The sequence below is a fragment of the Chinchilla lanigera genome, unplaced genomic scaffold, assembly GCF_000276665.1.
Source record: "Chinchilla lanigera isolate Chin_1 unplaced genomic scaffold, ChiLan1.0 scaffold00040, whole genome shotgun sequence".
Classification (NCBI taxonomy): Eukaryota; Metazoa; Chordata; class Mammalia; order Rodentia; family Chinchillidae; genus Chinchilla; species Chinchilla lanigera.
Genome location: NW_004955441.1, coordinates 19,318,881 through 19,344,511, shown reverse-complemented (window position 1 = coordinate 19,344,511; position 25,631 = coordinate 19,318,881). Strand labels below are relative to the sequence as shown.

General features: G+C 42.7%; 1 long non-coding RNA gene across 1 annotated transcript in view; it reads left to right on the top strand.

The window, feature by feature from the left end:
* Positions 1-4,982, top strand: part of LOC102029124 — a 64,656-nt gene extending 59,674 nt beyond the window's left edge. Inside the window, exon 3 of the long non-coding RNA XR_262094.2 lies at positions 4,875-4,982. This is a non-coding gene — a long non-coding RNA (uncharacterized LOC102029124). The remainder of the gene's footprint in view (positions 1-4,874) is intronic.
* Positions 4,983-25,631: the final 20,649 nt, after the last annotated feature.

Below are 25,631 nucleotides of genomic sequence, written 5' to 3'. Positions count from 1 at the left end.
ACTTGGAACAGCAGGTAGGAATAAAGACCACACATAAACTAAATTGCACCATGTACAGGTGTGACCCTCTATAAGTGGGAAATGCATGTTTTTTAGCTGACCTGCTCCTTAAGTAACAAGACGTAGGAGCAGAACTGGCACTTCATTTTTCCCTAAAGCTCCAAGATTATCATCAAACAGTATCGTGGGGACGGACAGTGCAGAAACAGGGAGGGGTTGGCGAGGTTCGGTCCGGGAGGCAGCTCACTGCGAAACACATGGGCGGATTCTGAGTGGCAGGTGCCCCGAGCATTCTCTGTGCTGTGGTGTGGCAAGGGTGTGAGCGGACACGTGAGAGCACAGGGACTGGCACAACCTGAAACGCACAGAGGAGCAGTCTGTGGGGCGTGAGAGGCGGGGTGAAGCCCGTGACACACCAGCAGCGTCCTACCAGTTACAGGACGGTGGCACCACCCGCTTGAACTTGTCTTTTCTGTGGGTGGAGCTGAGGATTGAACTCAGGGCCTCTTGCATCCTGGCCATGCACTCTACCGCTGAGCTACTATTCCAGACTTTTTAAAATTTTATTTTGAGACAGAATCTCACTAAATCGCCCAGACTGGGCCCTGAACTTGCCATCCTTCTGCCTCAGCCTCCCAGGTAGGTGGGATGGTAGGCGTGGACCACCATGCTCAGCTCATTTAAATTTTTGAACAGTGAAAAACCTTCAAATGCTTTAGTGGAAATTCAAGCAGACTAAAGAGATAACCACAAGAAAATCATATTCAAATATTTTGCATAAATAACTCCTAAAACTTAAATGTAATTGAAAACACAACCTCTGCATAATAATTCACAACAGAGTTAAGAAAGGTTCTGATTTTCCCGAGTGGAACTGGCCTGCATTTAGTTAGACACGGACACTTTTTTCTATTACAGGGCCTAGTGAGAAATAATGAAATATCTGTTAGAATGTTAACACCGTGGGGGCTGGGGATTTAGCTCAGCGGCCCAGCGCTTGCCTGGCAAGCACGAGGTTGTGAGTTTGATTCCTGGTACCAGAAAAAAAAAAGAATGTTAACACTATGAAAGCAGTGCAAATAATACAATTTAGTAAATTCGACTGATTTCAAAATGCATAGCATATTTTATCAAGGTGGTGAAGCTTAACTAAGCATTCAGCTTTCTCAGCAGGAAGGTGGGGGAATGAATGTATGTTTTTCTTAAACATTATTTAGAAGCAAAATATTTAGTGAAATGGAAAGGATTTACCAAATATTTAAAAAATAGATAGCTCCTATTTTATTAAGTAGTACTTCCTTTTAAAGATAAATTCAAGAAAGATAATTGATGCACAGGAAAATACACTAAAATGAAGTATAGGTCTTGATGAATTTTTACATACATGCCTAGTTATATGTTTATCACCCTAGGAAGTTTCCTAATACATCTGTACAGTCAAACCCCTTTAGAGCCAAAAGTTAGAACTCTTCTGATTTTTGTTGCTGTAGATTAATTGCCTGTATTTGAGCTTTAAAAGGATGAGATAATTCAGTTTACACTGTTGTGAGGCTGATTTACGCTTAATGTGATGCTCTCAAAATTCATCCACGCTGTTGCAAACATCACTAGTTTGTTTTCTGCATGACCGTGAGTGATCTCATTCTATTACAGTCTGTTAATTCATTCTCCTGTTGCTCAAAGTCACGCTACGAGGAATGGAGCTATATGAGCAACGCGGTGCAAATCTTTTAGGGCCACACAAACACCTCGGCAGTCCCATCCTGAGGATGGGGATACATGGTTCTTTGAGTCCTTACCTCCTGTAATGCTTGTCATTGGTCAGACTTTGAATACGATTCACTGGATCAAATTACAATCTCAAATATAATTTTGCAAGCTGAGAAGCTTAATTTTATTTTAATGACCACCCATGGATAGATATTTGACCAGCTGTCCTAAGATGGGATTCAACTTGACCTCTTCTCACTATCGTAGTCTTCCTGGAGGTTCTGAAAGTTTGATCTTCTGCAGTGAAAAGGCAGACTTGCTGTGCTTCTGCTGGAAACGGAAGTAGCCCATAAAACACCTTGTTTGTTCCACTTCCTCCGCATACTTTTCTGGTTTCTGTTTTTAGTCACCGAGCTCCCTTTACTGAGGTGGCCACACACTCAGGAGGGTTTTGTTCCTCTTGAGGCTGCTAACAGCGTGATGTCAAATTTGTTTTCTCAGGAAGTGACTCCCCCCACACAGTAGCTGTCAGGCCTTCGCTTCCCCTGTAATGGGGGAAGATCTTAAGATTTATCTTTGGAATTTTTCAAGGGTGTTTTCTAATGCTGTGGGCTGGTCCGTCACCATGATTTCATCCAGGCCTGGGCTGGCCAGTGCTCAGGAAAGTTTGCTGCTACATTCAAGTCAAGCCTCATTCCAAAATCTAACCGGGGAACCACGTCACTTAGCAGAGAACCTTCCACTTTACCTCTATGAAGAATTACATTGCAATTTTAAAAAATTTAATAAAAATTTAAATATTAAAATCATACAGATTATATATATTTGTGAGATGCCATGTAATGTTTCAATAAAAGTATATAATATGAAATGTTTAACTCAAGTAAATATTATCTTCTCAAAAATCTATTACTTTTTATGGTGAAAACATTCAGAACCCTTTCTTTAACTTTTTTGAAGTTGATGGTACATTATTATCTGTAGGGACCCTAGTGTACAAGAACACACTAGAATTTATAGCTCCTATGTAGGTGTAACTTAATACTCATTGGCCAACCTCTCCCCACCACCCTGTTATAGTTTGTGTCTAGATGTCCCCCCAAAGCCTCATACAGACATAGTGTTCTTTGGAGGTGGCTGAATCTAGAGTGAGTGATTGATTTGTAGTGCAAACCTGGGATTAAGGGTGCTGGGATCAAGACTGGGTGATTCCTTGTTTTGAAATTCTGTATTGTTTTTATTTTTTGTCCTTTTATTTTTGCCTTTGTGTTTTTTCCTTCCTTTTAAAATAAAATAAAAAAGAGAATTTATTATATGTTAAAAAAAGAGTGGGTGATTGCTGGATCAGTTCACTGTTTGGATTGGCACTGCCCTGATCCTGGTAGACTGAATATAATAAAGGTACAGAAAGAGGCTTCTCTCTCTGTCTCCTCCTCCTCTCTCTCTCTCTCTCTCTCTCTCTCTCTCTCTCTCTCTCTCTCTCTCTCTCTCTCTCTCTCCATCTCTCTCTCTCTCATTGCTTTTGCTGTCTTCTGCTGCCATGAGCTGTTGCCCCTCTGCCATGTGCCACTCTGCCTTGGAGCCAGCTGATTGTGAACTGGAATCTCCACAAACTGTGAGCTAAATAAACCTCTCCTCTTTTAACTTTGGGTGTTGCAAATTTTGTCTCAGCAATGAGAAAAGTAACTAAGACACCCCCTCATCACTTTGATAACTACCGTTCAATATGACCACCCAGACAAAAGTACTTTCTATTTTTCTGATCCAACCCTCCAAGTCTTGAAAGAGCTGCTATTTTGTTTTCCTTTTTCAAAGAACTACTTTGTGCATCTCAAAACATGCTGTATTTCATAGTCACTTGTACATTTCTAGCTGTAGAAAATAGTTTATCTGCTTCAACTAAGGAAATAAACAGATATTTCTATCTGCTCTGTGTTCTGAGGGATTATAACTATCTTACTTTGATAATACGTTAAACCTCCTCTTCAGGTATTTTTTCCTAACGGTTATGAATTTTGAATGAGTCAAAGTATTGGTCATTCTCTTCAGATGGTCACAGTCAAAATTGCAGTGGTCTTCTTCATAGAGACAAGATGCCAGGTTCTTCTCTTTGGAGAACATTTCATAATGTTCCGCAATCGGATCTATTGAAACCGTGCTTGTGGTATGTAGTATGTAGTATGAGGCCCGACCCAGATAAAATTGTAAAGTGCCTGGTTGTGGAGGTCAGGGTAGGGTATCGGCTTCATTAGCTTTGGGATCCACCTGTGGGGCTGGTGGAGCTCCCTGGTGGGGACCTCTGGGTTGGTCGTGGCGGCAGGGCCTTGGCATCTATGTCTGGCCTCTCACCTCTTCCTCTCGGGCATTTGTCTGCTGCTCTGCTTCCTGGACCCCGTGAACTGAGGATCTGTGCTCTGCTCTGCCCTTCTGCTGTGGCGTTTCTACCTTGGAGTCAGCTGATCACAGAGTGAAACTGTGGCCCACGTGAAACCTCTCTTTTCAGTTGTAGGTGTTGAGCATTGTGTCAGGCAATGGAAAAACTGACTACTACACTGGTGTTGACGGCATTTTGATTTAGTGTGTGTCTTCTTCTCCTTGAAAAAGTAACTTATGCCCACAAAAAATCTGACACTTTTTAAGTGCAGATGACTGGGGATCCTCACTAATATACAGTCCTCTTGGAGGATTTTGCATCCCAGTCTCCAGCCTACCAGAAGACGAGCAGTGGAATGAGAGAGCCAGCTCCAGTGTTCTTCTGTCTCCACGCTGCACAGCTGTTGGCCTGAGAGACCTTCTCAGCTCTCCCTGCTCAGGATGGGGACGTACCATGAGTTATGGATTTCAGTGCCTCCAGGGCAAATATTTCTATCAGTGCCCTTTGCGAGTGTGTTTTGGCCTCAAAGTTCAGCGTTCAGATCTTGCAGGTGACTGGTGGATACAGTACTTTCCAGGCAGGGAGAATACCAAGTCGTAGTTTCTAATGAGTCCAACTACAGGGACATGAGAAATAACCCTGAGATTCTTGCTGTGCTTGGATTTCAGAACTCAGTCCTTCCTTGGGGTCTGACAGTTGTCTTGGATGGGGAGAGGACAGTGTGATGTCTGTGGGGCAGCTTCTTGGTTGCCTTTGTGCCTCGTTGCTCACCTTAATTCTCTCCTTCCAGAAGTGAGGTGTTGCTGTACCCCACCCGCACCGTGACTGCTTCTACCACCATTCCTGCGGAACCTGCTGCTGAGGTCAGTGCCCAAGGAAGGTCACTAGTGCCCTTAAATTGCAGGTACAGAATCTGAATGAATACTATTTTGGAGTTCTTTCACTATGTGTTACTTCTTAAATTAAGGTAGAAATTGTTTATTATCATTTTTATGGTATTTAGCATTGGATAGTGCTCTAAATTTTGCCAAATCACCCCCATATTGTCTGTTGATCCCTCAATATGGGAGAAACCGATGTTTCCCTATGGGTCTGACTAATGTTAAATATGCAGCCCAAGGTAACACCCCCTGCAGGGTCTCTCAAAGTTAGGTCTTCCCAATCTGTACCTGCCTTTGTCTACTGCCCAGCATGGCTTTTATGTGGTAATCCAGGCTCTGTGGATGCTCCTTACGAGTCTGCTGAAGGTTGTGAGATGAACACTGGGCTGTGGACAAACGTTAGCCAGAAGAGCGATCGTGTGTTGAGCATTTTGTATTCTAGGCACTGAGAAACCCCGTGCGGACTCTTTCCATGAACCTTAACACCGTGCCTGTGATCAGAAGATGAGGAAACTAAGCTTTAGAGAAGCTAACCCAGTTGTCCAAGGTCACCCAGTGAGTAGTGCTGAGCCGGGATTAAGTGGCCAAGTTCTTAACCATCATGCTTAACTGCTTCCCATTACTACAGTCCTGGAAAAAAGTCAGTTTGATCTTTGTTCCTGCTTATCAGACAGGAACAAGACTAGCTAGAGTTTACTGGTATAACTTTCTCAGGACAGTTGTATTTGTTGTTATGAATTAGTAAATTACCTTTCTGATTAATTTAAAATGATAGCTAATGTTCACCGAGTACTTCCCAGGAACAGGTTTTATTCCAAGCACTTTGTGTGTGTCAGCCCACTTCATCGTCACAGCAGTGTGAAATACTGTTACCTGTTACCGGGGCCATTTTACAAAGGAGGAAACATGGCCTCGAAGGCTCTGTACTTGGTCAGGGTTGCACAATCAGTAAGTGCTGGAGTTGGCCTCTGAATCCAGGCAGACTCACCTCTGCCCTAACCTGCTCTTGTTCTGACTCCGAGCAAGTGGCTCTTCCCAGCCTGGTTCACACAAGTCCTTGCTAGGAAACAACCATCTCGTGGTGTAATGGCATGCTGGGTGTCTGAGCTGCAAGTCTAGAGGACAACTCTTGGGCCAGGAACTCCATCTTAAAGTAATAGATGTCACCCTGCAAGGTTTCTTAGGAGCCTGCTAGTTTTCCTGGAGAAAACCTGGGCCCACGACTGGCCCTATTTTAAACATTATTCTGATGTTCTCTGGGACATAATGAAGTGTAGCTGTGATGCCACATGCCGGAAAGGGGCAGTGTCAGCAAGGTTAGAGCGACTTCGGTGAGGTGGAAGCTTTTGAAAGGAAAGAGAAGGGGAGGGGCAAGGTGAGGACGAGGCAGAGTGGGCTGGGGCGCGGAGGGAGTGAGGAGGGTGGTCGTCTTGACGTGGAGTAGAGGAGGAGCGGCTGGACCATGGAGAGAAGAGAAAGCTCACAGTTCGCGGTCTCCTCAGCTCTGTAAGGAGATGTTACGTATGTACGTTTGCATATGTGCATATGTGTTATATTTATATGCAACACTTTGAATTTTCATAAAGTAAAATATTCATGTAAGCATCCTAGAGATAAAAGATGGAACATTACCATCCTTCTTTTGCTTTCTTCCAGTCATGAACCCTTCTCAAATTGTAACCTCTTCTCTCTTTCTGTAAGACCTACATCAATGGAATCACAGCCCTCGTCCTTTTATGTTTGCCATCTTTCATTACTTTTTATATTTGCACCTGTGAAAAACCATAGTTCACAAGTGGAAGAAGTTCAAGGAACGTTCCTTTAGACTAACATGCCATAGTTTATCTACCCTATTTGCTATTGAGGGGTGTTTGTGCTATTTGCAATTGCTGGCTATTACTAATGATGTGAACATCGTTCGAATGTGCTAAGAACATCCTGCACGTGTGTCTGGTACTCATGAATATGTGTTCCTGGTACCTGTGTACCTGGAAGTGGGAATGCTGGGTCAAAGGTTATATGCATCTTCAGGTTTAGTGGACAATGACATACTGTTTCCTAAAGTGGTTGCACCACTTTGCGTCCTCACCAGCGGGACTGGAGGGTTTCCATTATTTTGTACCCTCACCAGCACTTGCTGTAGTCTGGTTTGAGGTAAAAATAGCCAGTCTGGTGCTGTATAATCACATTCTAATATGGCTTTAGATTTTTAAATTACTAATGATGCTGGATAGTACTTAATACATTTATTTATTATTTGATATCCTCTCTTTTAAGTCTACTACCCATTAGTTAAAATTCATTGCTGATTTTTTTCTTATTGATATTGTGGTTCTTCATATATTCAGGATAGAAGTCCTTTGATAAAAAATTATCTTTTGATAAAGATAATAATTTCCAATTTTTGATTTTTTTTTTCCCTTCATGTTTGTCCTTTTGGATTCTGCATAAGGAAGGTTGTAATGACATGGCCTCACGTTATCATCTAGAATTTTCATTGTTTTCCTTTCCCTGTGTGTGTGTGTGTGTGTGTGTGTGTGTGTGTGTGTTATGAGATAGGGACTAAAATTCACTTACTCTACAACTGTTTCTCTAGTCTCTCTGCTGTGGTCGCATGGCCTTGTTTCCCCCACCTCAACGCCGGCTCTGCTTCTCTGTCGTGAGGATACATGTGGTTGTATTTAGGTTCACTTTAGAACCCAGGGTAAATTCCCTTTCCAGCTCAGTAACTTCATCACATCTTTGGCTTCATAAAGTAAATCCACTTCTTTGCCACAGCAGCTGATATTCATAAACTCCAGGTATGAGGATACGGACATAGCTTTTAGGGGAGACAATTCACCTTCCTATAATCTATCTAAAAATTTACCAGTTTTTTTGGTTTTTATTTTCCTGCAGAACTAACTCAAGGTTTCACAGATTTTAAAAATATTATTTGTTTTTTATTTCATTGCTGTCTGCTATAATCTTTATCATTTTTTTTCTTTTGTTTGCTTTAGCTTTAATTTCCTCTTTTTATTGCAGTGTCTTGTGATGGAAGCTGAGTTTATAGAGTTCAGGCTTTTCTTCTTTTATGACATAGGCTTTTAAATCTATATTGTCCTCTCTAAGCACTGTTTTAACACTACACCCCACAGGTTTGGCAAGTTGGAGTTTTGTTTTTATTTGCTTCAGAATATTTAAAGATTGTTCTGTGAATTTTTCTGACCCTTGTTATTTAAAAGCAGGTTGTTTAACTTCCAAATGTTTGGGATTTTTATGTAATTGTATTATGGTCAGAAAGCATTTATGATTTCATTCCTTTTAAGTGTGTTGAAGGCTGGTTCATGGCTGACACTGGAAGCTCCTGGCGAGTGTTCTGTATGTGCTCAGGAAGTGTACCCTGCAGTCGCTGACTGGACCTTTCTATATGTCAGTCAGCTTTTTTCCATAGATAGCATTTTTGAGTCTTCTGTATACTTGATGAATTCCCATGCGTTCTGTCAGTTAGAATGGGACATTATACTATCTGGTCCTTATGGTTGATTGTTTATTTTTCCTTTAAATTCTCTCAAGTTTTGGTCCGTAGGTTTGGAGCGTCTTTTGTTAGGTGTACGAACATTGTAATTATGATGCTGTGCGTATGTGTGGGTCATGTGTGTGTGCATAAAGACCTACCCACACGTAAGCCTGTTTCATGTATTCCCCTGCTGATGCTTTCTTTGCGGCCCTTTTTCTTTGCCTTCAGGCAGCTGCAGCATGAAGGTGCTGCTGGCAGGGATCTCTCTGATGAGTACTGCGTATATGCAGAGCTTAGCCAAGGGTCTGTTCCTACAAAAACTGCGTTGAGCCGTTGGCCTCTCAGCTCGCCCGCTGCCTGCACTGTAACTTCCACTGCTGCCGCCGCCACTGGATGCTGGCGTCACTCAACATCCTCTGGTGGTACTGCCCACCCTCACAGACAGCCCAGCCTGGCAGAGCCGCCTGCCGACTGAGCTGTGCTGGGGATGGGGAGGCCCCAGGCAGAGCAGCACGGTCTCCCAACTTCTTACCCAGAGCTCAGCAGTTTCCCCAGCACAAACGCTTCTCATATTGTTGCACACCTTTGGCTACTTTCTGGATGGAGCACCTAAACGGTTACATTTGTCAGTTATGTTAGGGTTGATAGATTCTCTTTGGGGAGTAACTTGCCAATACTCTTAATTAGCCAGAGATGATAATCTTGTCTCTAGGCGGTGATGAAATATGAATCACTTTTATGTTTTGGTGATGCCAAGTATGGTCAAACCCACTGGAGAGAACCATTTAATTATACGGTTGATGACTGCTACTTATAAAACTTCAGGATTCTTTCCCTTCCAAAAAGCATGGTATGAAAAATGTAGCAGTTATAGACTTAAAGGCACATCGTTTTACAAAGAGGCTAAGAACTATGTTTAGGATTGGGATAAACCCCCAGGTTTCTTTGGAAAGCCCAGCTTCTCATCTGAGAATACTGAATTATTTTCTGAGTTCCTGGAACAGGAGAGTCAGAAATGACCGAATTCTCATTTGTTGTATTAGCATTAAGTCTCCTCCGATGTGAAGGATTTGGCAAGGAATTCACATATTTGTTGAATGAAAAAATGCGTGAAGGAATGAATTAGTTCCTCTGATAGGATAATTATCTGATTTCTAGTGGGTATTTTCTTTCTGTCCTGTTAAAAATTCTTAAGTAGAGTCTACAAATTCCCTAGTATGCAATAGCTGTGCTTCAGAACAACTTGGACACTCACATTATATCAGAAACATTCTGTGTATGGGTATATACATGTGAGATTCATCTGGTTAGAGCAATACTATCCAATACTGACTCCCAGGCTATTGAGCATTTCGAATGTAGCTGGTCAAAAATGAAATAGACATCAAATTTGAAATATTTATTATAAAAAGACAATAAAATATCTCTTGAATAATATTTTACATTGACTATACATCAAAATGGTAATTAAAGCATGTGAAAAAATATTGTTAAATGTAATTTCATTTTAAAAGTGTGTTTTCTAGAAAGTTCAACATTATATATGTGGGTCATATTATATTTCTATTGGACGGCACTGCTGTCTTTCTTGGTGCTACTTTAACAAAATACCTGAAACTAGGTAATTTATAAGCAATGGAAATTTATTGCTCACAGTTCTGGAGGCTGGAAATCCAAGAACAAGCAGCCAGCAAATTCAGCGTCTGGTGAGGACCCAGTCTTTGCTCCCAAGATGGTGTGGTGAATGCTGTGCCCTCCGAGAAAGGCAGAAAAAGCAGACAGCTCCCACATCCCTTTCATGAGGTCATTAATCCCGTTTGTGAGGATGCTGCCTTTTCAGTTTAATCGCTTTCTAAAGACCCCGCCTCTTCATACTATTCACTGGTGGGTAATTTTCAACATATGGGAGGGACACAAACTTTCAAACCATGGCGACTGTGTTAGTGGATTTATCTCTTTCTGGAGTCTCAAAAGAATGTCTTACCAGATGTGATTAAGAGCCACTTTAAGTGGTTTCAGACTGACCTTGCATCAAGGCACACTGGTAGATGTCTGCATAGTTGAACCAAATTGCTTTCCAGTGGAATTACTCACTTGGGAAGCTACTGCCCTTGTGGTAATAATGTTGCTGAGGATATTTCCCATTTACCCATTCAATCAATTAAAGTACCAGGTACTATGAAAGAACCTATGATATAGTAGTGGACAGAACAGAAAGGTTTTGATCTTGTGAAACTGATATTCTAGCCGGTAGTAGGGAGCAAGGAATGAAATAAATATGTTTCATGGTGTATGAGAAGAGAGGGAGTGCTGTGCAGAAAGGGAACCCAGAGAAAGGTGGGGGAAAGGGAGCATGGGGTGAGACTGGGGGTTTGTAGTTTTTAGGGGGGTTGCTGGGGAGGACAACCCCACCAAGACAACGACATCTGAGCTAGGGCTGGAGCCAGTGAGGGACGGAGGCCTGGGGATGGCACAGGAGGTCTGTCCTCGAGAGCTGAGAGGAAGCTCTGAGCGCCCACGACAAGAGCAGGCCTGACGCGCAGCGGGATGGCACACCCGCCTGCAGAGTACACATAAAAGTCTTGCTTCAACTTTGATCTAACTTCACTTCTTCTGAGGAAAGAGATGTTATATTGTCTCAGGTAGCACACACGTTAAGTTCGCTGAGTCAAGGTTTCTTTTATCATTGGCTCTCAGGAAGCTGTGAAGCAACTTGACGGACCCTTATGAATTGTAGACAGTGTATTTGCATTTTGGTCTTCACTTTGCTTTGTCTTTCTGCTTTGGCTTGTATTTCCCTGGACTTTCATGATCTGTCCCCATTTCTATTTTACTATGGGATGTGTGTGTGTGTGTGTGTGTGTGTGTGTGTGTGTGTGTGTTTTGCAGGAACAAAATCTCAATCTCGATTTCTCGATAGAAGGAGGCGGGGAACCTTAGGAAGAAGAGAGGCCCAGTCCGCGGGGTATCTACAAGTTATCAGCGTTAAGTCACCTGTTCATCCCAAAAGCTCAGCAAATGTCACCTGCTACTGCTACTCACTGGAGAAGGAAAGAAGGCAGTGTGCATAGAAACAAATCTACTTTTGGATGTTTGTAACTTAAAGCATGTGTTTAATTGCTATGGCTTGCCCACAAGTTGTGTCTTTGTGTTAAAGCTCATAATCTGACTTTATAACATAAAGTCAGCTCCTTTTTGGCCTTTTGTGGTGGCTGCATGTAAAATTTGCCTGGGTTGCCTTTAGCCCCAGGATTTTGGGCTGCTGTCACTGTGGACAGAATCCAGACTTTTTCCGAAGATGCTGGCATGCCTTTACTGGAGACAGGAGCTACTCATCGCTTGCTAGCACATGAAAAGGAGCTGCATCTGGAGGCTGTCTCTGGTGAGCACAGCAGGCGGCTTGCTAAGCAGGAGGGCACATTTGTGGCTGTGGTTGGGTACTTCCTGTGTGGACGCTCTGCACCTCCTGGAGATTAGTTTGTTTCTCTCACTATTGGCATCCATGAATTTTATTCTCTTCCTCAGTGACTTGGGCATATTTTTGTGGATGAATGGAGAAAAAATAATGACAGTTTGGGTCTGCAGAATCTCTGAGGTCATTTGTACCCGAAGAGATGAGAAAGTTTATTAAGTGTGCACCTGCTGAGGTACTAAAAGGAAGCAGAAAGTGTTTGCCCTTCATCTTTATTCATGAAGCCCTTGAGGGTGACGGGAAAGGAGACTGGCGATTAGGAGCCCGGGCGCTTCCCGACTGTCAGATCGTGCAGACACCTTCCGGCTGGCCGGTCCCGGCTGCCTCCGCTCAGGCATTCGGGGCCGTGCCAAGCCGCCTGCCTTGCGCGTGCTGCACTCTTAATGCTTTCAGAAGGCGCTCGTTTGTATGCTGTGGGGCAGGCCGGTGGGCCAGTCTCACTGCCCCCGAACCCTGCCGCTCACTGCGGCAACCCTGGGGCTCTGGGAGTGACGCAGAACCGAGCGAGCACAGCTGGAAGGCAGCAGATTGTGTGGGACGCGGAGAAACACGCCCTTAGTCAATTTTAAATTAAGAGGCTTTGTTTACGTTTTCTCAGTTTCTCTTACAGAGTAGTCGAGTTTTAGATTCCCTCCAAATTTAAACAAGTGCCAGGAACAGATGGTGGGTTTATTTTACTTCATTCAACCCATTCGAAGGTGTGAACTCAGGAGCAGATCAGTGGCAGGCAACCTTTCATGTCAAATTGTCGAAAGAAAGCTTGATGTGTGGCTCCTTCAAAGAGAAAATTTTATACGTGTATGGGAGGTCGGCCTGGGGCTGAGACCGGTCCCTGTTCAGAGCTGGCTTCATCATCTTGTCCTAAGCCAGGCTGGCGCCTTTGGCTACTAAACAGGTAGGGAGAAAGATGTGAGCTTGCATTTCTAGTTTACAGCCTAGCAGGTTTCAGTAGGAATAAAGACTTGGGAGATCTAATGTCATGGCTAAGGGAAATGATTTGATGATATTGATGATCTCTGTACCAATGGTTTCAACTGTACTTCTTTGTTCAGGTCAATTTTTGGCTGCCTCGTTGACCTAACTACTGTGTGTGTTTTATAACTGCTTTTCCTCCACATTGCAGACCTTATTTGATGGCTTCTCACTTGAACTTGCATTTGGGTATTGTACAAAAGCCTAAATAATTTAGATAGTTTTACTTATGGTTCACGAACAGATTTGCTCTCTTTTTATAGATGTAATTGTGTTTCAAATGCTCTGGAAAACAATTAGACATAACCACATTGAAATATTTTCTTTAGAGATTCTTGTCATCTAAATGAGGCATTTTATTTGGAAGCTAATAGTGGTTAAAATAGAGGTAATGATTTTTTAATGGGTAATTGGAGTCTTTGTTCCCTTTCCACCCTTTTCCCCTGATAGCATATCATGAGTTTTTAAATTATCCAGATAATTACTGCAACACTCCACTTAGTATTATGTTTGTAAAAACAACACATAATGCCAAGTTTTTAGGGAAATATCAGAATATTCCAAATATCCCCACTTATTTTAATCTGTTATTTATGTAAAATGACTGTAGAAGTCAATTTCTAATTAACAGTAGAAGAACAGCCAGATCAATAGATTCCTAGTTGGTTTGTGTTTGGTTTAGATTTTCTTAAACTTTCCCACTTCTTGTTGAATTGGAAGCTGGTGTTCTACAGCTACTCAGCAAGTCTTTAGACATAAGTTAATTTAGTAAGATACCAGGTAATTCTCACGTGAGATAAGTGATTGGCCAGATGGTTAGATTGATCAAATCTTTTATCTTGTGTTGGTGTTTACTAGACTGTCTCAAGCATAAAACATATGATGGTCAATATGAAAAAAAGTTTGTTAATAATAATAAAGATAATATACTGATGTCTTCAGACATTTACCGAGTTAAATGTTCTCATTGGTTATTATCATGGGTTTGTTGGGAAATACATGCCTTTTTAGTACTTTGTAGTATGATAAAGTAAAAATATGTAGGACAAATGGCTGGTGAGATTTTGAAGTTATCTACTGAAAGATACACTTGAACATATTTATTAAAGGGGTAATTTTTCACAGAATGATTATGTGTTCTTAATTACAGCTAATTATATGTGGCCTTCCCTCAGACCAATGCTTATTAAGAATAAAAGAAAGTGAAATCCTCAGTTCTTCTAGGAAAGAAAAACAAAGAGATTCAGACATAACTAGCTAGTTTATGCTTAACTTCTGGGAAAGACTATGTTAGCTTTCTGTTGTTATTAACAAATATCTGAGATAAATCAACCTAAAGGAGTAAAGGTTTTTTTGGCTTATGGTTTCAGAGGTTTGTTCTTGGCCCTGTTGCTTTAATTTTTTCTATTATTTATTTTATTAGCATGTTTGCAGTTTATAATATTTACATTCTTTTTGTGAAGTTGCACATTTTAATTCCTACCAATACGTCGTCAATCCTTCTTTGTGGTAGAGTAGTACTCCACTGTATATAAATACACATTTTCTTTATTTTGGAAGCAGCTTACATGTCTTTCACACTGTTTTTATGTGCAGGTCACTTTATTTAATTATTTTGAAGTTAATATTCAAAGTTTGGGAAAAATGAAGATAAACAGAGAAATTAGGGATATTTAGATTTTCTGGAGAAAGTTTAGTTTTATTAAAAATAGTTTTTTGTAGTGATGATGATGTTAAAATTATGAGCAATAAGAGATATTTGAATACTGTCATTGATGTGGTCTAAGACTAAGGTTGGTGGCTTGTCCTCATCATTGAAGGAGTGGCCATAAGGAAAGGAATGGTGATTTAGGCAATAGAAAAATACATAACTAACTCAAGGAAAATGTGGGCCATTGTTTCAACAAAGATTAACATAAGGAAGAAATTGCTATGCATAATTGGCTCAACTGTGAGAGGCCCTGGAAGTCAGACTGAATTTTTTCACTTTGATTTTCCACACCTGCTCATTGAACATCTATCATGTGAATTTGTTTTACCGTGGGAGATACTGGGATAAAAATAGTGTCTTGGTTACTTTTCTCTCATTGCTGAGACAAAATACCCAATGCCCGAAATTAAGGAAGGAAAAGTTTATTTAGCTCAGTCTGTGGAGGTTTCAGTCCATAATCAGCTGGCTCCAAGGCAGGGTGGCATGGCACAGGGGCAACACTTCAAGGCAGCAGAAGACAGCAAAAGCAACAAGAGCACAGGGGTAGGGAGAGGGCAAGCCTCTTTTCCTCCCTTGTATTGTATGCAGACTACCTGCCCACACCATCTCCATGCCTTCCTCCTGCACAGGCTCAGAATGTTTACAGAGTGAGGACCTTGGCCCCCTGCAGAATCCTTAGGTAAGCTTCTAAATTTCTCAGTTCTCAAGTTGATGCAATGGATCAACTATTACAATCTACCCCTTGTCAACTTGGTAACCAGACACATTTCTTTCAATTGGTCTCCAGACATAAAGACATGCTTATTCTTGTCATTTTACAATTTGAATATTATAACAGGTTTAACAATCCTTAAGAACCAGTATTAAAGCTATGAACATTATATTACATTAGAACTATAGCATTTCACCTCCAAAGACTCATGCGCATTCCTTTATGCAAAAGCATTTAGTCCGTCTGCAAAAGTTGCCAAAGTCCTAATAGATTCAGCATTGCTGAAAAGTCAAAGTCCCAAGTCTCCTCTGAGATGTGAGGCAAACTCTTAGCTGCAAGCCCCTGTACAAATGAAAAGTTAAACATTTTTAATGTTTATGCAATTGAATATATTCAATGGCATAAGATAAACATTTCCATTCCAAAAGTTACAAATAGCAGGTGTCTTGGTTACTTTTCTCTCATTGCTGAGACAAAATACCTGACATTCAGAATTAAGGAAGGAAAGGTTTATTTAGCTCACAGTCTGTGGAGGTTTCAGTCCATACTTGCCTGGCTCCAAGGCAGAGTGCACATGGCAGAGGGCAACGGTTCATGGTGGTGGAAGACAGCAAAAGCAACAAGAGCAAAAAGGGAGGAGGGGCAGTAGGCAGCCTCTTTCTCTCCCTTACATATGCAAAACTACTTGCCCCAGGGTGGGTGTAGCACTCACACCCATAATCCCAGCATTAGACCGTGGGTGCATCATAAACTCTAGAAGCCCGTCCCCCCATAACTGCATGAGGCTTTGTGGGGACATGCAGACACAAACCATCACAGAGGGATACAAAGGACTGAGACCAAAGCAAGCCCAAAATCCAGCAGGGCAAACGTTAAGTCCTATAGTTCCATGTGCAGCATCAAGATCTGTGGCAAATTTTGAGCTCCAAACGGTTTATGTGTTTCCACTCCTGAGGCAGTTCTGGTGGTTGCAGCTTCCAGGGTTTCTCTCTTGGGCTCACTCTGCTCCCTCCTTGCGGGTTCCCTTAGATGATACACACTCCTGGCTTTTCCAAACTTCTGGGGTCTCCAATGCACCTTTGATTTCAGCCTCACAGCTTCACACACTGCCCCCTCTGGGGTGCACTGCCTGGCCTCCTAGGCTTTCTGAAAGGGGTGGAATCAGGGTGGAAGCCTTCTTACCCCCAACTCTTGTCTTCTGTATGCACCTAAAAGCAGCACCATGTGGGTGATGCAAAGGTCTACTGCCAGCTGGAGCAGTAGCCAGGCTTTTCTCTCCCTTGGTCATAGGGTCTAGTGCCTAGAACACTGGCAATCTGAATCCAATTTTGAGGAACAAATTTTCTATGCTGCCACAATTCTGGATCAGGGTGCTCTGTGGCTTTCTCCTTAAAAGGAAATCTTTCACTTTTGCAGTTTTGAGGCTACAAAGGGTGGAGACTTACTGTTTCTTCTGATGCCCTCAGGCCATCTTTTATATTCTGCTCCTTCTCAGCAATGGAGATCGCCTCAGTTCTACCTGTGCAGTCATAGCTTCACTGGAGCTTCCTTTCTGGCCAAATTCACAACATTTTAAATCATTCTTTGGGGCTCTTTGCTCTTGATTCTCAACAGAAATCTGGCTAAAAGCTCCCAACAGCAAGTATGCCACAGCTTCAACATTTGACTGACTTGAAATTTCTTCTGCCAGATTAATTATTCTGCTGCTCTTAATCTCAGTCTCAGGGAAAAATCTCTGGACGTGATGAGCAAAAGGCAGATAAACATTCTGCCAAGCCATAATATATATTATCTGGAGTCCAAAACCAAAAGCAGTCCTTCCCAATAGAAACCTCCCAAGCCTGGTCTTTACCAGCAGGATTTCTATCAGCCTTCTGGTCTTCCGAGCTCTGACCAGAATCTCCCATAAAGAACACCCTAAGTTGTTCCAGCTTGACTCTTTTAGGCGACATCTCCAAACATTTCCAAACTCTTCCCACAAGCCATTGCCAAAGGCTCTTGAACCACATGGTCAGGTATAGTCACAGCAGTGACCCCACTTCTCTAGTACCAAAATCTGTCTTGGTTACTTTTCTCTCATTACTGAGAAAAAATACCTGACACCCAAAATTAAGCGATGAAAGGTTTATTTAGCTCACAGTTTGTGGAGGTTTCAGTCCCTAATCAGCTGGCTCCAAGGCCGGGTGGCAGGGCACAGGGGCATCACTTCAAGGCAACAGAAGACGGCAAAGCAACAAGAGCACAGAGGGTAGAGCAAGCCTCTTTTCATCCCTTCTATTGTATGCAGGCTGTCCCGACCCACACCTTCTCCATGGCACGGGCTCAGGATGTTTACAAAGTGAGGACCCTGGCCTCCCACAGAATCACTGACACATCTAAATTTCTCAATTCTCAAGTTGACAGAATGTATCAACCATTACAAATAGTGAGGACGGTATGCAAATTCTGCCCCCGAGGACACTGCATTTCAGCTCAAAAGGATATATCAGGAGACAAATTGAGAAACTATACACCTAGTTCTCTCATATACATAACAATAAAGACCAGAACAGATAAGCAGAGAAAAGGGAAAAGCAAAGTGCCCTGTCTGGACCTCTGCTTCTGGGTGACCTCTGTGGGTCAGTGCTCTGTGTCAACAGCCTCAGCCAGAGAACACTGCCCCTTGCAGGCATGCTTCCTGCGGGTGACTGACGCTTGGGAGTAAGGGCCTGGCCCCTGCGGTCCAATTTAGGCGAACTCAGGATGGGCCAAGCTAGCTGCAGAGCCCCTTCTGGGTAGGTGAAACCCGAACTTCCTCTCCACTCGTCCCCGTATCTGCTCTCGTGTTTCTGTGGTGTTCACCCGGCACTCTCGCTGTTAACGTCCCGAGTGCCGGTCATGCTCCTGCACCTGTGTCTGGTGACAGCTTCTGTGCCTGTGGGGCGCGGCCTCTCTCTCCAGCCTCTGCGCTTCTCCCCCCGGAATGCTGCTTGTTTGTTTGTCTCTCTTTTGTATGTTCACTTTTAATTTTTTCTCATACTCCTGTTTTCCACGAAGGTATAAATGTAGGATAAGATTTTTTTATTTATTTTGTAGTATTTATTGCTCTTTATTCTTAAAAGGTGATTGTTTCTTGTTGTCCAAGAGTGCTTTTGCTAGTCCGGTTTCTTGTGGTTCCATATGAATTTCAGGATTGTTTTCTGCACTTTTGTGAAGAATGCTGTTGGCACTTTGATTGGGATTGTGTTAAATCTGTATATTGATTTTAGAAATATGGCTATTCTCAGTGTATTGGTTCTGCCTATCAGGAACAGGGGACATCTTTTCATCTTCTGATGTCCTCTTTTATTTCCTTTTGTCAGAGTACTGTAATTCTCATTTTAGAGGTCTTTTACTTCTTTAGTTAGGTTAATTCCTAAGTATTTACTTTTCTTGGTGCTATCGTGAATGGCGTTTTTGTCCTAATTTCTTTCTCAGTGGGTTCTCTGGTGGATTGTAACTTGTAACACCCACCTGAACTGAATCAGTGTGGCCCTGGGTGTGTAGGGCCCACCTGAGGATTGTCACCAACAACATAAAGAGGAGAACTGGAGAGGAAGAGGTGGGCTGTTGATTCTCCTGGAGAAGCTTGTTGCACTGGGCTTCCTGATACGAACTTCCTGATCTGTTCTCATCAATGGAGGAGTTTGGGACCTTGCTATTGCTCAGGATGGCTGTGGTACTTTTGGGGGGAGCTTTTGGTTCTTGCTTTGAGTGTCACTTCCTAGCTCCAGTGCAGATCTGTCAGCCTGTTGGCACAGGCTAGCTTCCACCACTGACCTTTGGGCATTCTCAGCACAGATCTGTGAAACAGACTTGCATGAAACAGTGTCATGGACTCTAGGCTTCCACTGGGACTAATGGAGGGCATTGCCATGGGCTCTAAGGTCTTCAGCTGAATTCGTGCAGGACATTGCCATGGGATCCAGGCCTCAGCTGGGTTCTTTGGGTCTTTAGTGTGTGGACAGATTTCCTGCACTCTTTTGCATTTGACTCTTTGGGTGACTATTATAACGTAATCCTATAAATTATGTGTCCTGTATTAAATTGTTTCCTTTGCAAACCCTGACTATAATAGGTTCATTATTAGTTTACATGAATGGTACTGATTTTTGTGGGTTGATTTTATTTCCTGCTACAATGCTAAATTTAGTTATTAATCATAAGTGTCTTTTGGTGGATTTTCCATTCTTATAGAGGATCATGTCATCTGTAAATAATAGTAATTTGGATTCTCCTTTTTTTATACTTTATCTCTTTTATCTATTTTCTTGCCTAATTGCTCTTCTGCATGTTTCAAGTAGCATGAGGAATAGGAATAGTGATAGTGCACATCTTTGTTTTGTTTTTGATTCTACAGGGAAAAAGTTCAGTATTTTCCCATTTAATACTGATGTTGACAGTAGGTTTTTCATTAATGGCTTTTATCAAATTGAGATAAGGTCTCTATACCCATTTTGTTCAGTGTTTTTATCATGAAAGGAAGTAAACTCTGTTATCCTGTCAGGGCAGTTCCATGTCCTGGCCCTAGGTAAACATTGCAACCCTAAAGGAATGCACAGGTTTTAAAAAAGGAGATGAACAGAACATAATGGGAGAAACACCTATCATGGTGAGACATGAGACCTGCAACTGACCTGGGGTCCCACAGGATGAGAGAAAGATCATATGGCCACCAGGGTCAGAGAATGTAACATCCCAATGTGTTACCATGGAAACCAAAAATGTATATAAGGTGGAACGAAGGCAGGCCCACTGGCCCACTTCCCTGATTGCAAATGGGAGGAAGGGTGGGTAGCCTAAAAATTAAACTCTGGTTTTCTTCTCAATGGACTCAGTCTCTTGTGGAATACAGCCCAACTTATGTCAGGGGACTTTTGCTCTTACATGACTCAGCTATTCTTCTAGGTACCTTTCCAAAGAGTTAAAGACATCATATGACAGTGATACACTCATATCCATGTTTATAGCAACATAATAGCTAAACCTTGGAAGCAGCCTATATGCCTAAAGAAAATGTGGTATCTGCACAAAATGGAGTACTACTCTGCCATAAAGAAAGATAAACCTGAGTCATTTGTAGGAAATAGAAGCACCTTGAGACCATACTGTTAAGTGAAATAAATCTGACACACAGCTTCAATATTGCATGGTTTCTCATATATGAGAATCCTAAATTATAAACAAAGAGCAAAATAAAAGATAGCTAAGGAGAGCAGGGAGACAGATCTTTCTCACATGTGAAAGGGATGAAGAGATGGAAGGTCCAGGGAGGGTGGAGGGAAGGAGTTAAGACATATCGTGCAGTGGACCTACTCCACGTGAGGAGTGTAACTGTATGTAGGGAGAACAGGTGGTAATAGAAATGTTAGAGCATTGTTTTCTGTGTTCTTTCTCTCACATTGTACTCTCCTTTAATACCTTCTTATTTCTCCTAGAAAAACCTATAATCCAACATATTTACCATCAAAACAAACAAAAATTAGCCCAACTATATGACCGCCTCTCATTCCTGGTCCTTCATGGGGGATGATGGCTGGTGGGCTTGGGGGCCTCACTGGGATGGGCGTGTTTGAACTGCAACCTGAATGACAAGGAACTGAGGTGGAGAATTCAGGCAGAGGGAAGAGTGGGTATAAAAACTCAGAGGTGGAAATGGCTTTTCTACTGAGGAACAAAGGGAAGACCTCTGGGCTAGAGGGCATGGAGGGCAGGGAGAAGGTGGGGAAGTGAAAGAAGGGGACTTGCAGGATTTTAGCCTATGTAATTAGAAACCCACTGAGATGCTTTCAGCAGAGGGTGAAAAAGTGTAATTTATAGAAGATTGCCCCCGCTGTGAAGAGAAGGGTCCTCTGCGCTCCAGGAGGGAGGCTGGGACACGTCTGCTGTAAGAATCTCTGCGAGTGGTGGCAGTGGCTTGGATCTCAGCTGGTAACTGACATGGAGCCAAGATTTGCTGATGGCTTGGCCTTTAGGAGCAGGGAAATCGAGACTGTGCTCTAGAGAGCTGACTTAAGTAGCTGGTAGGGTGGATCACAGCCTGTACTTAGTTGGGAAAGACTAGAAAGAAGATTAGTGTTTCCATGGGAGGTTTGCTGGTGAGAAGCTCTCTGACTAGTGTGGAATTTAAGATGTGTCTTATAAGACATTGACTGGAACTCTTCCTGTTTGGGATTTTAGCTGAAGTTCAAAGCTGAAGATAGCAGGTGATCAGTGACCCCACTTTAGACCCATCCTCATGTGAAATGCTAAGAGATGGCCTAGACTAGGCCTGCCCTTTGTCTCTTGTACCTAACACAGTGGAGTCTTCTCAGGTGGTCATGGAGATAAGGCATCATGGCATTTTCCTCCTGTTTTTCTGGAAATCAGAGGTGTGTGATGTCTAATTCACAGGTTGAGAAAGGGACCCCAAGACCCTCTCAGAGGGAGTGGAGCTGCTTGCCAAAGAGGTACTGTCAATTGCTCCTTGAATTTCAATAAAGTGACTTTGTAAGGGTGAGAAAAGAACATTGCTTGTATTTCTTGTGTGCTGTTTATTATCCTACATTTCTATGCACCCGCTTTGTGAGATACAGATTCCACTGACCCCAATGGAAGTGTTAGACTGCATAGGTAAGGCAGAAATGAAAATTGGTAGACTTTATTATGTAAATGAATGCTGGAATATTAACACTGGTAATTAAACCCAGCGTCCTCATCTTTTAGAAAAGCTAACTGAGGGGTAACTGACATCAGCAGGTTATAGTCAGTTTAAGTTGTGGCCAGGACTAGAACCCAGACATCTTGGCTCTTGGAGATAGTCCTTGTCTTAGCTATTTGTTGTCACATGAGAATGGAAGAAACAAAACAGAGTTTTACTATGGTGGGGGGTGGGGGGAGGGCACTAAATAAGCCAGGAATGGCCCCAGGAATGTGGGCAAAAGCAGCCGTTTTTCGTCTTTTACCCATTGCTCAGAGATATTTTCTACTTCTCCGAAATCTTGTTTGGAAATTCTCCGATATTTGGAATAGCATTTATCACTTATTGGATCTTTCCCTTTATATTTCTCTTCTCTATCCTTTTCCGCATACCTTCACTTTTTTTTTTTTGTCTTGCTGGGAAGCTGCAGAGCTGCACTGTGCTAAATACCTCTTCCTGAGCTTTGCGTTAGCTGCCCCTTGCACGGGAGAGAGAAGGGAATGGCATGTGTGTCTCACCTTTACAGTGACATATTTCCCTTGGCACTGCATTTAATTAGGTTAGAATGCCATGCTGTGCGGTGCTGTGTTTTATTAAGGCCAAAATGCAGTCCCATGATAAAGCACGCTGTAAGTCCTGCAGTGCAGTGCAACACGGAATTTGTAGCAGCACCCGTGTCTGCTATCTTATAGATGGTGAATACAAACCAAAACACCGCTTCAAGGGAGAAAAAGGAGAAAAAAGCCAGAGGAGATTATTGCCCTGTAAAAATACTCTAAGCAAGAAGCAAAAAGGCTATGTTAATGGTAGGAAGTTTCAGCTTTATAATAGCATCAGGACACAGTGTCTCATTGTGACCAAGAGCTGTGCTCTGGTCTAGGCATTGCTGGGGGCTGAGGTCACGGGAGGCCTAGGGTGCTTGTTGTTTACTCATCCATCCCTCGGTGAACATCTGTGGATCCCCTCCCTTTCACATAGCGTTGAGGGGACACGGTGTGTGCTTCCTTCCTCAGTGAGCTTGCCTTGTTGACCTCTTACGGATGTTACTTTCCTTATTATTGGAATGGACTTTGGCTACAAAGGTACAGTTTTCAACAAAGACTCCAGTCCAACAAGTGACTGTTGAACTTTGTCTGACAAGGAGTTAGACAAGGTTCTTTCCTTTGTTCTGTTCAGAGTCTTGCTGTTTTACAAAATCAATGTTTATGCTCTCTCCCCTTATTCTTGCATTTTCTTCTCTTTCCAAATGGAGGAAGCTACTCTTTCTCAACCATGATTTGTGCTAAACGATATGCAGCCATTTTAGATCCGAGGGTGCCTTATGCACTGACTCTGTCTTACTGGCTTTTCATTGCTTAGTTAGATATTCACATGCAAACATGCCACCAGGTAACCAAATGACATGGGAGGAAGCCACAAGTTGAGAATGGGTTGGACTTTGTTTAAGGACACCAGGCTGCTTGCTGGTATCCCCGGGGCACACCCTGATTTTATGTATTCCAAGCTCTCTCCGGGCTGAGCCAGCCATTCACAAACCAGGTTTGTTTTGAGTCTGATGTCACTAAGAAGCGTGGGTGAGTGTTGATGACTGGTGCGTGTGTGTGTTTGCAGTTCAGGGGAGAAGCCCAGTGAGTCCAGAGGGCATATTTCCCAGGAGATTAAAAAGGCAGCCCTGCAGGAGACACAAGGGAGCCACTATTACGGCAGTCTGCCCTGCCGGAAACCTTGAAACGCGTGAAATGGGGCTGCATTGCTGGCTAGCACCTGCTCTGCCAAAAACGTGGGCTGAGGCTTCTCCTAGTGAAGCAGAGCCTTGCTTTCTTAAAGAGCTGGTTCTGTTCTCTGGAATGTTTCTGGGGACTCGGTTGGAAGTTCTCACCAGTAGAATTGCAAGAACTAGATAGTTACCGCAAGACTCTTTAGTGATGAGATGCCACTGCCAGGTCACCAGGACGAGAATCCGATCCATCCAGGTGGTGAGCTCTCCTGGAGTCAACCTTGTAGCCATTCCGGTGTTCATGAGAAGTGTGGCCCAGAGGGTGATCTATGGCTGCAAAGCCGATACCCCTAGGAAGAGGAGTTACTGCAGAAAATGATAAATAACACTGCTGTATTATACATGAGAAGAGGCTTGAGTCTTTCGAAAGCTAATGACTAGATGACAATGATAGCTCAGTCAATGCTGATAAATAATGACAAGTAGCTGGATGGTGAATATGAAACTAATTGTGCATTATCCAGTATATCAGATTTTTAAAAAGTCAAGGAGCCAAGTATGTGCAACATGAAATATGAATGATTGAGCGAAGATGGGGCAAAGCAAAAGTCAGACCTGCGTGTGCCGTTAAATAGGAGCCCGCGGTACCCCAGGGCGTTTTCTTCAGTCTCTCAGAGGATCAAAGGGTGCCTGCCTCTGGAAGCAAATGTGTGTGTTTTTTAAATGTGAAAAAGAGTCAATGTAAATTAAAAAAAGACTTTAAAAATGGACGGCGTATTCAGAAAGAATTGCTAATGTGACTTTTGATTCTGAACATTTGGAACAGTGAGAGCAGTATTGATATTTGGCTCTGAGAATGAAAGGCAAAACGCCAAAGAACAAAGAGCAGCCCTCCTCAGCAGTGGACGAGAGGAACGGCAGATAATGAGGAGAAGAATAAAGCCGGACGCGGGCCTCAGATCTCTGGGAGGACAGCACACAAGAAAGGGCGCAGACAGGGCAGAGAAACGTGGAATCAGGACGTCTTTGATGAATCTGCTTCACATCAGGCGAGGCGCGCCGTACAGCAGACCTGAAGAAACCAGAAAGCACTGTCCAAGGTCTGTCTTTGAGTTCCATTAATGATGCTCATGACAGAAGACAAAAGACCTACATCGAAATGCAGACTCTTTGAAGGCAACAATGAGAGAGATGTCAGCAAATCTTTTAGCGTTTATTAGATTATATGGAAGAAAGTGTATCTGCTAGAGGCAAAGATGCATTGTATTAATCCTGGGAAGATCACTTGTCTGCCACCAAATGACATGGCAGTTAGAATGGAGCTTCTGTTTAGTCAAATAAGGGAAACATTGCCCGTGTCTATATAAACTCGTCTCTTTCCAGATGTGTAACTTTGTCACCTAGCAACAGATGTTGATGAATTTTGTCTTGCAGGGCTGATCAGAGAAGGCTCTCAGGACGTAAGGTGTTTAAGGATGGGAAGATGTGATGTTGCTACTCTATTACTTAAAAAGTAATGCTTTTAGCTAATCAGCCATTTCTCTTCCTTGGTTTTAAGTGATCAGTTGGGTGAAATTTTCCCATTAAAACACGGCAGCCAGAAGCAGTGGCGACTTCTATACACATCATGCCAAAGCACCTGCTGAAAAGTGAATGACGCAACAGTTGATAAACACATCATCTGCTTCCCCATATTTTTGAGTTTGTGACTCAAAATCATCCTGTGTTATAAATTTGGAGAATGTCAGGAGAAGAGGAGAGTTGTGTACCTATGTTCCATCCACCTTCTTTAGCTGAAAGTGAAGGCGTTCCTCGAACCTGTATTCACTAGACAGCATTTCATACGCTTGGAAGTTACGTCTTCTTTTTTTTTTTTTTTTTTTTTT